The sequence below is a fragment of the Heterocephalus glaber genome, unplaced genomic scaffold (genome assembly GCF_053883595.1).
Source record: "Heterocephalus glaber isolate CG9 unplaced genomic scaffold, H.glaber_assembly_v1.0 deba00001673, whole genome shotgun sequence".
Classification (NCBI taxonomy): Eukaryota; Metazoa; Chordata; class Mammalia; order Rodentia; family Bathyergidae; genus Heterocephalus; species Heterocephalus glaber.
In genome coordinates this window covers 11,071,825-11,087,521 of record NW_028258410.1, presented here as the reverse complement: position 1 = coordinate 11,087,521, position 15,697 = coordinate 11,071,825, and the positions used below count along the sequence as shown (strand labels likewise).

At 50.9% G+C, this 15,697-nt stretch overlaps 1 protein-coding gene and 1 long non-coding RNA gene across 4 annotated transcripts in view; both read left to right on the top strand.

Moving 5' to 3' along the window:
* Positions 1-15,697, top strand: part of Znf831 (zinc finger protein 831) — a 117,254-nt gene that overhangs the window by 70,381 nt on the left and 31,176 nt on the right. The window lies entirely within an intron of this gene.
* LOC147822160 (uncharacterized) lies at positions 5-14,219 on the top strand. Its single transcript, XR_015446120.1, has 2 exons — positions 5-13,031; positions 14,072-14,219. It is a non-coding gene; the product is annotated as an uncharacterized LOC147822160 (long non-coding RNA).

Genomic DNA, 15,697 nt, shown 5'->3' with positions numbered 1-15,697 from the left:
AATGCTGGTCTTGGAGGTGAATCTGGACTGGGGAGGTGACAGCACCAGGCCCCAGCCTGGACACTGAGGTGCAGGAGGCTCGGGAGCCATCCTGGATCTAGCAAGGGTCGTGTGCATGCATGAGGGATAATGACAAAGGTTGACATTTGTGAGACCATTAGCATGACTCTGAATCAGTAGAGAGGGCAGGAGGTGAGAAGAGAGAGCATCCCACGCGCAGCCCAGGGCTGGTGCCGGATAGAGACTGCCTCCAGGAATGCTGGGAGAACATGGTGTCACCTTCACCATCTCTAGGAGGGAAGCTTGCTGGGTTCTTTCTGCTGTGCCATTGTGAAGCTCTGGAGATCCATGGACAGTGTGGAAGCCCGTGTGGGCAGACGTCTGAGTAGTTCTATGAACAACAGGGGTCCTTGGCTTACCCGATCCTCTGCAAGCTGCTCTTAGCCACAAAAGCAGAATCACATGGGAGCTGCCTGCTTCCTGGAAAAGGGAGCTTAGGCTGCAATCGCTGAGCATCCAGGGCAAATCCTTACTTCTCTGGACCTCCATGTCCCCTCCCCGCCTCCCCAGCTGTAGTGGGCCGGGCCTTGGCCTTGTTTGCTCAGGGTTGACTGGGAGGATGAAGACCTTATGGCAGAGGCTGCAGAAGCCCATCTGGCTGAATTACCACCCTTCTGTGGCTCATTGTTGTGTGGTCAAGGGCTGACACTGGGCTCTGTCTAATGGCTGAGGCTTTTGGTCCCGAGGGACCACATGGGTAGGTGCTTCTTCTTCCACCCTAAGTGGCTCCAGTGCCCCCTACAGGAAGATGGCATTTGCTTTCTCTACTTACCCTTCACTACCCCCATTCCAGCCCCCTAATACTCAAAATCCTCTATGGAGGGAAGAAAGAGGAGTAGCATTTTGTTACTCAGACAGAATTTAAATCAAGATAGGTATTTGTTCTTGAAGTTGGATGACACATTGTAGAAAGGCAAAATATTGTTTTTGTTAAGGAAGATCAAGGGTTGGAATCCATGGGGAGAGACTGGTATACAGTGGGTAAGTCTAGGCAGAAATATGTTCAGGGGACCCAGCTCTGCTCTTTCTCCACTTCCTGTGGCTGTCGTCCTCATGTGTACTACATTGGTCTCTATCCAGTGGAATTTCCCAATGGGCTATGCTTGGTGACACACCCCAAATAGGGCATCTCAGAGCTGAATGGGGTCTGTCCATCAGGACAAGAGAAGTCTCACACAGGAAGGGCCACTGTGCAATTCTCTGCTTTGTCATCGTCGGGCCTTTCGGTGACAATGGCAGGTGGTATCAATGTCACTTCTGCTTTCTAGACCCTCTGTGTGTATCCCCTTCCCTCTCCTTGAGAGTTTCTCCCGTTTGCAATCCACTGTCAGGCGTCCAGGTGCAGCCTAACCTCTCTGAAGTGCAGGACATAACTCAGACCACCTGGAGGGTGAAGAGTTGGAGACATGACTGGGCCATGGGAGCCCCATGTGGTAGGGCAGCCCCTGTGGGATCGTGACCCTCGATGGCTGGCTGGCTCCTTGTTCCTTGTTTCCATGATCCTGCCCTCCTATGACTCCATCAAGTCCAGCTCTTGAACTTCCCCTTACGTAGGTGTGGAACTCCAGTAAAGGCCCTGGTAGAACTCTTGCTGTGGCATTGGCAGAGAGCTGGTGGCTGTGGCCGTGGAGGGGCAGGCCATTCCCAGCAGGCCCTGGAACCCAACCAAATCAGCCAGAGATCTGCCAGTCATCCCAGAGGGTGGAGGTCCCCCAGCAGCTGTCTTCCTTGCATCTTAAAGGCAGCTGGCTCCAGCTGTTGCTGGAAACTCGTGCCAGCCTTTGTCTAGAGTTGTAGGCTTGGTCTTGTGCACTGAAGGGGTGGGAAAAAAGATAATCCCCTCAGTGGATAACTGTGGTACAGTATGAAGGCAGACAAACAGACTGACTGCCTGCCTTTGCCCAGATCCCCCCAGGAACGACAAGATGGATTCCCTCATGGCATCTCCTGACTGTGTGGCTAGGACATTGACACTCTGTCTTAAGCCCTGTGAGAGCTGCTGAGTGTGTCCCTGCTTGGCCAACTCTGAAGCAGGCGATGACACTGACTGTCATCACACACTCAGTCTAAGAAGCATCCATGGACCACATTGGTACATACTGAGTGCCACACGCATATGAGACACATGGCAATAAGGTTTTCGTTGTTTGGCGGAGAATGAGGCCACTCTTGTTACTGGTCCGGGAGGAACACAGACGGGATGTGCTCTTGGGAGACAGGAGTTTCTTCTAGAAAGATGGATGTGGGGAAAGAAGACGGAGGCTTTCTGGATGGGACTCAGCATGTACAGGCTTGTGGCCAGGAAGGAGGAGTCTAGGAGGGCTGTGGCCAGGAAGGAGGAGTCTAGGAGGGCAGAGGAAGTGGGGGGACCCAGGAGGAGGGGCTGAGCAGCCACCTAGAGGTCTCACTTGGTGTAAGAAATCTGAACTGGTCTCCTAGGGTTGCAGTAAGAAGTCACCAAACAACTCTGGTGGCTTGAAACAGCGAAACCCCATGCTTGGTGGTCCTGGAGTCTGGCAGCCTTGAGGTCCTCCCAAAGCTCTGTCGGACGATCCTTCCTTCTTCTTCCAGTTTCTTGTGCCTCTTGGCTTGTGGTGCATCAGGCTGGTCTGTGGCTGTCTTCATGTGGCCTCCTCCCCCGCAGTCGGCAGGCCAAGTGTCCCCTTGTCTTTCTCTTAGACAGACACTTGTCAATGGCTTTAGGGCCCACACTTAATCCGAGTTCGGCCCATCTTGAGAATCTTGAATGAATCAGAACTGGAAAGAAAGCCTTTGGCAATTGAGTCATTTCCATGGGTTCTGTGGGTTTGGGTTTGGAGGCCACGATTCACCATTCTGGAGAATTCCTCCCCCAGCTAAGCCAGTGGAAGTGATTTTTTTTTTTGGTACTTGGGATCGAACTTGGGTCTTTGTGCTTGTGCAGGAGGCAGTGAAACCACTGAGCTAAATCCCCGGCCCAAGTGAAAGTGATCTTAAAACAAAAATTAAAAATGCAGAGTGCCAGCAATGTAGCTCACTGAGAAGGCCCTGGGGTCAGTCTCTAATACTAAAAAAAAAAAAAAAAAAAAGCATGTTTCTGAGTGAAAGAGGTATCAGCGCACATGGACATTCCATGTAAAATGTTGCACATTACCCAGCTTTCAGTGTTTGCAAACAGTTTTTGCAGAAAATGTAATTATGAACCTTAATCATGAAAACAAAATCCCCTACATTCTGGCAGAACATGTTCCATGCTTTGGGGAGCCATAGTCTGATGGCGACGGGACGCACTAGAGGGCCAGGTGGCTGGCTGGCTGGGACGTGGGCGTGGCCTCTGTGGGTCATGTCCACTGGAGCTGAAATCTAGCCACTGCCTGGTGTGGCTTTGCCAGTACTGAAAACAAGGGGTGACTGCTCTTCCCTCCTCCCCAGAGGTGACTCCCCAGGGTCACCTCTCTAGACCATCTCTTTCTGTCTTGTGCATGTACCTGGCTTGAGCTTGTGACTCTGGGACCCCAGGGTAAGGAGAGAGACCTTTCAAGCCTCTCAGTCTCAGGGATACCCACCCAGCAGGACCAAGAGCCCCAGAGGTCCTAACATTCCCTCCCTTTGGAAGAAATTCAGCTTTTCTATACCCTTCCTGTCCCAACATCAGCATTTCACAGCAAAGGGGTTGGGGGTGCCAAGGAATGAATAAGTGAGGCTCAAACAGAAAAAAAAAAAAAAAAGCCCTGCATGTGGAGCTAACAAACTAGAGGCCACCCCAAGGTCAAGTTCCTGCTGGGAACATAGCTCCCCCACCCACCCTACATGGGCAGCAATGCTGGAGCAACAGCCTGCAGAGGTGACAAATGTGTGCACTTTCATGTTTATTCCTGAGGCAGGAAGTTGAGCCAGTGGACTGGCTCCCTGGTGCCCATTTTCAAAGGCCTCTGGCTTCCGCAGTTAGGAAGAACACAGAGGATGGCCCCAAAGGGCAGGCAGGTATGAGCCTGTGGGACAGGGTCAGAGCACTGGCCCAGGGAATATTAATCACCACATGTTCCTCACTGAAGTGTCAGAAAGGGATCAGGGTAAGGCTGGTAAGGCAGCTGGTAAGGCAGCCCTGCAAGACAGAGTCGACAGATCATGATGGACACCATGGAGTCAGAAAGTAGAAGAGTGCATCAAAATAAAAAACACCTGGGAGTCAAAGGGGCGAGGGAATTTCATTACCACTGCTCCCCAGTATCAGTATTTCACAGCCGAGTGACAGGCACTCAGAGGCTGTTGGGTGTCAGAAGATAAAGTGCTCTGCTTCAAAGGAACCCGAAGAGGGGTCTTGGTGGTCCACCACTTACAAATGACTTTCTTGGTTCTCCTTTGATTTGGCAGGTTCTGGAGAGATCAGAGCTGGTCTTCAGTGTGTGTGTGTGTGTGCACGAATAAGTGTTCCCTAAGTGTGTGTTTGGGGGCAAGGGAGGAGGACTTGTTTCCTGTGACAGGACAAAGATGGGGCTATCTGTTTTGGGTGGGCTGAGAGGCTATGACTTGGGAGAACTGGATCGAATTTGACAAAGAAACTGATAGTGGTCTTTTTGAGGAGGGACTTGGCAGGTGAAAGGTAGGAAAACCATAGGTCTTAGTCCTTGTAGCCCAACCAGAAACAGTAAGACATTTGCAAATAGTGGCCACGAATACCTGTGTCCAGGGACTGAAATATGCTATGACTTATTTTTTATCTTTTTTTTTGAGATTCTTCCTGTCAATAACTTTAGGAAGATGAGAGAGAGAATGTTTTTTAAAAAAATATTTTTAAAAAACTGCTTAATTTTTCTATTCCAATAGCTTGGGACTAATCATTCAAATTAACAGATGGCTTGGTGGTGAACTCATCCGAAAACAGAAGGCCAGAGGAGTTATGAAGGATGAGACCTAAATTGTAAGATGTTTACATTGATTAGAGCCTGTGAAACACTCCTGAGAACTAAATTTTGTTTTCCTAAACTAAGTCTTGGTTTCTTAAATCAAGTAGCCCACCTCAGCCAAATCTCCAGCAAGGAGCAGGGTGTGGAGCTGTAGGGAAGAGACTGTTCTATTCAGATGTTAAGTAGGGTGGAGTCACAGATGCCCAGGGTAACTGTGACCTTGCTGGGCAGGACTGTTGCTGTTTCAAAGAATGTCCTTTGTCATCTTAATTCACTTTAGGATCAGGGCTACATGTGTGTCAGGGGCCAGGTAGTGGTGGCATGTTGAAGGGATTGGTTCTTAGGTAGGAGGTCATTGATTATGCCAAGGAAAGCAAGCATCTCCCTGATGATCCAAATGATCCGAATGGGATACCCCAGTGATGAGCATGGTTGATTAATGGGTCCTGTGAGAATCTCCCCTAATGGACCAGTTGCTGGTAAATTCATATTCTCTCTCTCTCTCCTCTAGCAGCTAGTCGGCCCTTCAGTTGAATTTCCAGTCTAACACACAGTAATTTCTCCTTACCCACAGTTTCAATGTTTTAGTTACCTACCATCAGCCATAGTCTGCAAATATGAAACAGAAAATTTCAGAAATAAGCAAGTCATAAGTTTCAAATAACTTTTATCACAGTATATTGTTATAATTATTCAATTTGATTATTAGTTATGAGTGTTCATCTCTCATCACTAATGCATAAATGTGTAGGTGTGTATATGAAGAGATGCATAGTTCATCTGGGGTTGGTTCCATCTGCAGTTCCAGGTATCCTTGGAGGTCTTAGAACGGGGTGGATAAGGGGCGACCCCTGTACCTCGCTGCCAAGGGAGAATCATGCTGAAGATGTCGAAGTCAGTGAAGCTGCAGAGGTGCCGACTGGAAACCTGCCTAATTCACACTTATTGGTGGAGTCAGACCACGTGACAAGTTAACAAGAAAAATCTGACGAGGGTAGTAATTCCAAGTGAGTGACTTGGATGTCTGAAGCTTAAGAAACCCCTGGAAGCTGGGTGCAGCGGTGCACACCTGTACTTCCAGCACTCTGGGAGTCTGAGGCAGGAGGATCACAAGTTCAAACCCAGCCTGGGCAACTTAGCAACTTAGCAAGACCCTGTCTCAAAATTAAAAAAGAAAAAGAAGTGGAAGACTGGGATATAAGCTCAGTGCAAAGGCCCCGAGTTCAATCCCGGGTACTGGGAGATGGGAGTAGTGTGATAAGTTTTATGATGTGTTGCATGTTTTGGGAAGAAACAAAATCCCTCCTGATGATCTTGCTATCAAAGTAAATGGAGGCTGGGCATGGTGGGCCATGCCTGCAATCCTAGCTCTTGGGAGGCTGAGGCAGGAGGATCACTGTGAGTTTGAGGCCAGCCTGGGCTACGTAATTAGACCCTGTCTCAAAAGGCAAACTAAAGATAGAAAGTAAATAGAAAATGAGGGAAAGCCCATTGGTCCACCCTGCAATTTTGTGTAAAAATGTACTTACAATGATCCTTAGTTAGCATTTATTGATTTTAACAATTCACTCGTGGCCATTATAACCTCCAAACTGAAGATTTATTTTTATTTTATTGTCGTAGACCTTGCAGCTTATTTTCAAAACTTTTCCTTTCATTATTGCTCAAGAAAAGTTCTCAAAGTTGTTTACCTTCTCCTGCTTACTATAAAATGTTGGTGCCCACTGTGGATGAGCTCACCTCAGTGATAAGGGCTCTGCTCAACAAGTGGAAGTCATCTCTGCTACCTTTGCATCCAAGGGCCCAGCACAGGGGCAGGACCTCAATGTTTGTTGAGTGAACACCTGGACAGACCTAAGTATCCTCATCATGAGCTTCCGTGGAGCTCAGCATTAGCTGAAAGGATTATCAAAAACCAGCTCCCGAATCTTCGAGAATGAAGAAGAAAGAGCAAGCGACCTGGACACTTGGTTTCTGGCTGCACTTTGGAGTTGCCTCCATGATGGAAGAATCCAGAGGGGGTCTGGCTGGGACAGCAGTGAGCTGACCAGCGTAATCAGCTTCACAGAGTCACCCTCCTTAGTTTTAGGGCTCATCTGCTGTGACCTCAGGGTTCATCTCAAAGCTCTGGGGAGAGCCATGAGGGTGAGGATGTCACTTCGGTATCTTTCAGTCTGAAATCGTCTCTTACTCTGCAGCGGGACCATGCTTTAGAGCGAGGTGGGTTCATTTCCAAAGCCAGCCCCTCAGGCAAAAATCACGGATGGTGAGAATCATCTTTGGCAATCTTGCAAACCCATCCAAAGGGTATGATTTGTGTAGACAACTCCAAGCAAAGATGTTCACACACAATATGCTTCAGGACTGCTGAAATAAAAGAAGGGCAACAAAAAGGCCATCCATCCATCCGGGCTGCTTTGAAGATAACAGCAAATCCTCCCACAGAAGAGGGTGTGAGAAATTCTCAAGTGTCCCTGCTCTGCTGCGTGGTGTGCGCCATTTGGTTTTAGCATTAAGCCTCTAAAGCAGCTGTGACATCTTAATGGATTGGTTTGTCGTGAAGGGGATTAAGCAAGATCATGGAGTTGTGTCTTCCCGGGTCAGGGAGGGTGAACCTTAAAGTGGGAGTGTTGATTAAATGCATGTGCAATGGGGCCCATGGGGTTTCTCGCCTCATCTGGAACACCTAAGCCTTCTCCTACCAGCTTGGGAATCAGGAGGGGCTGGCTTTCCACTGGGAAATTATTCTCTGTCACCTGCAGTCAGCTGGTATCCGTGCACCAAGGACCACCCTTCCCAGTTCAAGGAGAAGCTCCCCAGCGGGCACACAGGCATACACACAAGCTCTTGTGTGATTTTTCTATTAGAAAAATCAATTGACGATCCCCAACATCCACACAAAGGACTGAGCACCTGCGTGAGCTGCCAAGGACTTCCTTTTGTTGTGGTTAGTTACACAATTCCTGAGGCGTTTTTTACTGATGAGCTCACTGCTCTGAAATGAATACTTTTCCTTTTGGAATGTGAGAGCCAGGGGGATGAACAGGGCATCACTGCAGTTTGTACCTGGAGTGGGACATTCTATTCTCCATGAGCCAAAAACTTCTTGGTCCAGGGCCTCTTGCCATCCTCCTAACAGCACAGTTACTGACCCTGAGCTACAAACAGAATCTTGTAATTAGATTGGCCCTATTTTTGTGTTTATATGCCCATCTTTCTGGCTGATGACATATCAATTCTTTATTATTATTATTATTATTATATTATCGAGACCCCTTGTACTAAAGGGGCTTGTTCCATTAACTGAGACCTGTTCTGTTTGCTCTGATGCAGGGGTACATTAAAACATTCTGTGGTATAAAGCGTGCTCTTATGTATTTCCTTAGAAATGCATTTTGTGGAACTGAACAGGGAACACTGATGTTTATTTATTGGGCTTTTGCTGGGCACATTGGATGTCGTGCTGCTTCTCCCGGTACACTGACTAAAACTGGAACACTGAAGAGGACCCCGGTGTAGCCCTGCGTCCAGATGACACATCTGAAGTCATATTGATTGAGGGGGATGTTTTAGTGAATGATAAGAACTACATTGAATTTATGGTTTTGCAATTTCCTGCCGTTGGCATGGCTTGTAATGGTAAACACGGCAAGGCTCAGGACTACATATTCAGGGGAGATTTCAGAAAATGCTCTCAAACACTCTGGCCAGTTTAGGAAGCTCACCCCCAGGTCACCCCCTGAGCACACTCTCAATGGATGATTCATCTCATCATCTCACAGACAGAGAAACTGAGGCTCAGCATGTTGTCCGGTGATTCGCCTGGTGTTATCTAGATGACAAATCTGGGGGTCAGCAGTGTTTCCTCAGCTGAAATCACTCCTGTACCCTCTTAGAAGTTCTTTGTATGATTACTTACCTAACCTTTCCTTCAGGATCATGCACCAAAAAAACTTAAAATACATTTAGTTTAGAAAAGAAATTGTTTATCATTATCAAAAACCCTGGAAAGCCCATATCACATACTGTTAAAGGGAATGTTGCATAGATAAAAACACCGTGAACAATATATTTTGGTGAATAAATTCTTGCCAGAATCTGTTGTGAATTCAGATCCATGAGCTCTAGGTATATTCCATCTGCTAAGGAGATTTAGAAGTATTGGAGAGGCAGCACAGACATGAGAGAGCCTAGTTGAGATGTTTCCCTTCCTCAAACCAAAAGATGAGTATAGGAAAGAAAATAGTGTTCTCAATGTGTAATTTGGTTTCATTTAACTCTGTGCTTGGGAGTCACGTACAACCAGGCCTCACCTCTTCCCCATGGTGGGACAGCTTCCCTGGGACTTCCCCTCTGCCTTTTCTCTGTCCATAGGATCCTCATTGGCTCGTGTTGTCTACTCTAGTGATTCTCCAATCTGTGTAAGGCTTTGACTGGTGCAGATGTAAACTCTACATTCAACAGAGCTGGCTAGAAGAGGCCACAGGTGACTCCTTGAAGAGCCAGCCCTTAAATGTATTACTGGGGTGGGGTTTCCCAAGCTGCTTCCAGGAGCGCATTTCTAAAAGCTGGGGGCTGTGACTGGCATCAGGTGCAGGTTGGATGTCTATGAGGGGCATCCTGGGCCCGACGGCCAGAGCCACCTGTCTAACCAGGGCACCTGGGCCTAGGCGGGGGCAGGGGGCACCCTCTGTCTCCCGAGAACAAGAGGGGGCCTTTTCAAGAGTCAGATCAGCAGGCAGATCTTCCTATTTGGGTTTTGCAATGATCACTCCAGGCATAAGTGTGGCGAGGTCCAGGGAGGGTATCAGTGTGGGGAGGCAGAGAAGCCTGCTGGGCCCAGTCCTATTTCAGAGGAACTTAGAGAACTGAGTGAAGATCCTCCTAGAGGAACCAAAAGGTTAATCATTTATCTTAATCACATGCGTGATCTCAGCTCATGCTTCTTTCAACACGTTACAGTATGACAGTCGTGCACCCAGTTTGACCACCCCCAGCCCAGTACCTGCGCCAGATGGACTGACACTTGGAGTTTGGAACTGGACAGATCTCTACCTTTGCGTGTGTACGTGTGACATGAGTGCCTCCATCCCACACACTGTGTTGTGCAACCCGCTCTTCTTACTCAAGAATATGCTGTTGTTCCACACTGTGAATCCCTGTAGATCCACCTCGAGCTTGTGATGGGGGCCTGCTCTTCTTCTATGAATGGGGACTTTGATCACCTTCAGTGTTCTGCTCCTGCCTGTTGCTCCTTGACACATATTCTATGTCCCCTTGGCCCATGCAGAGAGTCTCTGCAGAAGACCCGGAAGAGGAATTGTTGAGGTCTCTGAGTGCTGTGTTGCACATTTTTAATAGAAACTTCCAAATTGTGTCCGAGTTTAATCTCCCAGCAGTGGCATCACACCGTGTCTCTGGACCCCAGGTGGGTGGGGTGCCCACCCCCTGGCCTCTTGTCAACTCTGCTCCCCATTCTGCAATGGGAGCCATGGACTTGATCCAGGGGAAAAAGAACATGGAGAGTTGATGAGATTATTTTCCTTCTTAGATCACAGAAGAGTGAGTTTCTCTTGACCAAACTCTTAAGTCCACTGGGGACAATTTGATGTTCTCTCCGAATATTAATAGATTTGTTCCTCAGCAGAGGCATGATATCTCATCCTGCTGTAGGAGAGTCTTGTCACTGCAAAGGACACGGAGCCACATAGGACTTCCTCTGTGCCCAGCCAATTCATTAGACCTGGTGAGCAGTTTGCAAAAGAGATTAATTGATCTGCAGGCTGCTGAACCCTGAGTGTTACTCAGCCACCTCGAGCAAGCTCCGAGAAGCTTGGGCCTCCAGGGAACTTCAGAAAGCAAACAGTAATATGTGAGCTTCCGTCAAAGGCTGAGCAGCATCTTCATTCCTCAGTAGAAACAGAAGCGGGTGAGATGAACTTCTCAGTCCCTTCTGGTTTAGGGTGGGATTTGGAGCCACAGTCTAGACTCCTGAGATGAAATGAGAAAACTCACAGAGCTGTGACAGCCAATATCATAGTGTTTTGCTTTTTAAAAGCTTTTATTATTCCCAAACAGATACCCTGGTTATCTTATTTTGAAATGTTCCTACTGGAGGCAGAAATTTAAAGTCTGTATATACCTGTGTTAGGAAGCACCCTTTGGGTTTTGCTTTGATGGGAAAGAAAAAGCAAGTGAGGGAGGAAAGAAAGAAAGAAGGAAAGATGGATGGGTGGGGGGGAGAGAGTCATTCAGATTTGGCTGGATCCAGTTTCCAGCAGGCCTCAATTTCTCTCTGCCTCTTGACAACTCTGAACCTGCACAACCTTCCAGTGCTTCTGTGAGCTTGATCTTTTCCATAGACCAAGTCCCCAGAGCGATACTCTTTGGTCTGGCCCGGGTCCTGTGGCTGTCCTGGACCCAGCCCCGAGGGTGGGCCAGGCCAGGGTCGCCTTTGTGCGGAGGGAGGGGCTGGAGCCGCCTGTCAGAGCCATGGCAGTAAAGGAGATGGTTCCCCAAAGCAGAGGGGCTCGGTCGGTAAACCCGTCACTGCCCCTCCACGTGGTACTCCTGGCTTAATGAAATGGGGTACGGTGCTCTGCGAGCAGCTGACCCCCCAAGAGCCCAGAGAGCAGTCAACAGAGGGAGGGGAGTTTAGGGACTCGCGGGAGAGCAGAACACCTTTGTGGAGGAACCTGAGGTACACAAGCCACTTCCGGGGCCTGCTGTGTGCCAGGCAGTGTAGGGGCAGCGGAGGGGCACAGAGGAGCGCGACACGGCCCGTCCTTTGGGAAAGCCGGGTCTGGCGCGGGGAGCTGGCGCAGACTGGTAAACAAGTCATCACAAATGCAGTGCGGTGAGCTCGCTGATATGATTAAGCTTCCAAATGAGAGATCCTGACAAGCCGCCTGGAGGAGCAGAGAGGGAGCGCGGGCGAGCGTAAACAGGAACAGAGCAGGGCGGGCGGCCGCGCTTCCGACTCCGACGCGCGCCGTCCCCAAGGCCCCTCCGTTCGCCCCGCGCAGCAGGCGGGGCTCGGGCTGGGGGCGAAGCGAGGGCCCCCCCCCGTTTCCCTCCTTGGAGCGCACAGAATTTTTGCCATACACAATAAACTGCTGGAAATGGAGACGCACAGCGCTTAACTACTATTTACTTATTTATCTAAAATCCTAAACGTTCCCCTTGGCAATCATTAATAGGCTCCTGTGGCAACCGAGCGACCCCTTCAGAATTCTGCTTTCTGTGCCTTGCACTAATTCCAGGGTCAGCTGGGGAGGTGGGGTCGCCTCCTGAGAGTCATTTAGAGAACAATTGAGCCCTGGTTATTTGAAAGACAATTGTGTGCTGTTAAAAGGGTGGAGGCCCCCAAAATCTCCAGAATCTGTATGAAGTTTGCTTTTGGAAGACTTTCTGAAAACAGTTCCCATCTAGGGTCTCAGGAGGGTGCTACAAATTAAACCTGAGTTTTGTTCTAGAACTTTCCTTTCGGAAGTGCTGCAGCCAGTAAACATATGAAACCAGAAGGTGAGGCAGGACCTCAGGCAAAGAGCTCGGAATGTGGGGTGAGTCGCCCCCCACAAGGGGGGGCTCACCTGCTGGGTCTCTTCCCTCTCACCTGCACCTGCACCTGCACCTGCCTTCTTGAGGGCAAAAAGCCCCTTGGGCTTTGAAGGCAGGTGAGGCTTTCCGAGTAATTCTAACTAAGGTGTTAATGACAGCGTGGGGCAAGATAGTGTCACCAACAGCAAGCCTAGAGGAGAAATAATCTCAGGTTATCACCAGCAACTTTAAGTGACAGGATCCTAATGAGAAGGCAATTCGCACCTCGGTCCTTGTAAGCCTCTTCCGGACTTCATGGAGAAAGTCTCATTTTGATGTTAATAGGTCTCTGGCACTTGCCTACCCCTTCCCTAATCTCCATTTTAATCAGAAAGGTAAAGTCTCCAAGTCAGAATGTGAGAACAAGATTCTGTTTTTATGGGAAAAACTGCTCCTCCTGATGCCAGATAACCCCAAAAGTCTTCTCCGTCATACTCAGCTGACCTCGGAAAGCCAAAACTTCCCTTTCTTGCCGTCTCCTTTGAGGTCCGGGTGGTAGAGAGCTAGGCTTCTGGGTGGGCGTTAGAGAATTCGATTGGGTCCTGACTTCCTCTAGTTTCTTGGGCCAGGGCGTCGGTTCCCTTTGCTTCGGGGCCTGTCTGTAGAATGGCAGCGTGATCATCTGAGTGCTGGACCCTTTCATCTGGCCCGTGAAGACCCCGTGGAGCCTTTCTGGAACCCCGGCTTGCTTGCTCTATGAGGGGTTGGGGGGCAAGTCGCACGGGCAGTGGATGGTCACGTGCTTGGGAATCCTAAAGGACTTGTGGGGCAGTGGTCAGCGTGGTCCGCAGCTGGGCCATGCTCTGGGTTGAGGACGAGGGAGCTGCACGGGGGTGGGGGTGTTGGGAGGAGGTTCGGGACAGCGGGTTTGTGCCGCGTGGACGCCCGGTGCTGTCCCCGCCGGGGCGGGACTGGCCCGGGCAATGGGAGGCTAAGGAACTCGAGGCCCCCCGCCTGCAGCCCTGCTGCTCCCTAGCGACGGGTGCGGGCCGAGGACCCCCCTCTTCCTCTGGACAGGTGCCTTCGGGGGCCTTCACCCCAGCCCTCGCGCTGGCAAGGCGCTCGGAGAATCTGCCCCAACGGCAAGCGTGCTTCCTGCCTCCGCAGGCTAGCTTCCTCTGGTGTTTTCCTGCGGGGGGCCCCAGTCCCGCCCGGTGGGGCCCAGGCCGGTCCCTAAGTAGGAGCCTGCCCGGCCCGGGCGCAGAAACGCAAGTTCGGTCCCAAGGTGTTTCCTCTGCTAGAACTCTTTTAAAAACCATTTTTTGGCTTGCTTCTTTAACTTCCAGAGGCATGAAAAGGGAGGTTCTGGTACCACCTTCCGCATAGACATTAACTATCATTTTCAGTCATATTCGGCTTTCTGGTTTTGCTAGTAGCCACCTGGGGTGCGGGGATGGACAGAAGCCATTTTTCTAAGTAACAGCATTTGAAATGATTAAGTGTTCATTAAGCACCCCCGGGTGCAAAGCCCTCTCGGAGATGTTTGTTTCTCAATTTTCCATAATTTCCTTATTTCTCTTCCCTAGCTCAAAGCAGATTGAAAAACGAAGTCGGAACACTGGAGCCTGAATCATAGTTAATGCGCGACGCCCCCTCCCTCCACCGCGCTGTTTTCCTTCTGCCTCCTCCCGCCTCTTTGCAATCTGATAAACTTCGTATTCTTTTTAACCCCTCGCTGGGGCTGTAATTTCTGCCTTATTTGCGCCTGCCCACGGGGGAGACAGAGCCCCCAAAGCCCTGGCCGCCCCTCGCCCCCAGATCTGCGGGCCGAGAGCCATGGAAAAGTCGAGAAAGCGCAGGGAGTCGCGGTGCCGCAGCGGATGCCGCAGCTTCGCCGGAGCCCGGGGTGCAGTCGGGGCGCAGGGCAACCGCCCGCGACCTCCCTGGCCCGGCTGACGGCATCCGGGGGCCCGGTGGGGGCCCATCCCTGAGGCAGGCTGTTCTGGAAAAACACTGAGCCGAAGCCCCCCTCCTCTGCGCCCTCAGGGCTTCGTGACTCCGGGTTTTACATGAGCGGAGAGAGAGGAAAAAAAGGTTGTTTTTCTCTTTTCCTTTCTATTTTTTTGACAACAACCTCACATAACCTCAAAAAATTAGCCATGAATTTACCAAAACTTTTTATGAAACTATTTTAACCTCTGGTGGGAAGTTAGAAAACAAGCTCTGTGAATTTATTACCCGGAAAAAAGCGAAGCATGACTGAATTTGCAGGGGAATCGTCTTCCAAGCTTCAAGGGCGCCCCCTAGCGCCGACTGCGCGCAGCCCGCGAGCCGCGTTCGGCCCGGTCCCGGCCCGGCCGTGGGTCTGGGCCGGGTCGCTCGGAACGGGCCCTCGCTTGGGGTCCGGGCCTCGGTTCCCCGTGAGAAAGGGGTGATGGCAGCGGCTGCGGAAACGGGAGTCCGGGGAGTGTTAGCATCGGGGTCTTGGCTCCGACGGTGAGAACGCCGCCCGCTACCTGTTTACCTCTGCGGAGAAGCCCAAACCCAGGGCCTCAGGCTCCCTAAAGCCTCCTGCCCTTACCTGGTAATGCACACGCGCACACACGCGCACACACATGTGCACACACGCGCCCCCCGCCCCGAACCCAGCCCGTTTGAGGTCTCCACTTCCCTGGCTCGCGGGAGACCGCAGGACCGAGAGACAGGGAGTGGGGACAGCCCGTCTCGTACTGGTCACCCGCACCCCCACATCCGGGCCACTGGAGCTAAGTGCCGAAACCAGTGTGGCCACAGCTCTTCTGGGGGTGAATGAGTTTGGGGGGACACGTCCTTCTCCCCTCACCCCTGGAGAATATAAGGGACACCTCGTTTTCCTGTGCGCACACCAGGAAATCTCCCGAAGCCCCTCGGGAATGTGAGGGCCGGGTGGGGAGCCCCCCAGGTGTGTGTTCTATGCGCCCCACTTCTCGGCTCAGGTGCCTCCACCCCTGGACCCCTCCAGGGACTGCCGGCTTCTCCTGTGTCCCGAGGCCCTCGCGCTACTGCCCCCTGGAGGAGAGCGCTGGGGTCGGGTCTGAACCCCATTTTCTCGGCCTTTGCCGGTGGCTCCCATCTATCCCTGCGCCCCCACAGGTTCGTGGATCTGACTGCTCTTTCTTTCGCAGTGCCTCGCCCTGGGTGGGTTGGCCCCGTTCACGCGGGGGTCCCTGCGC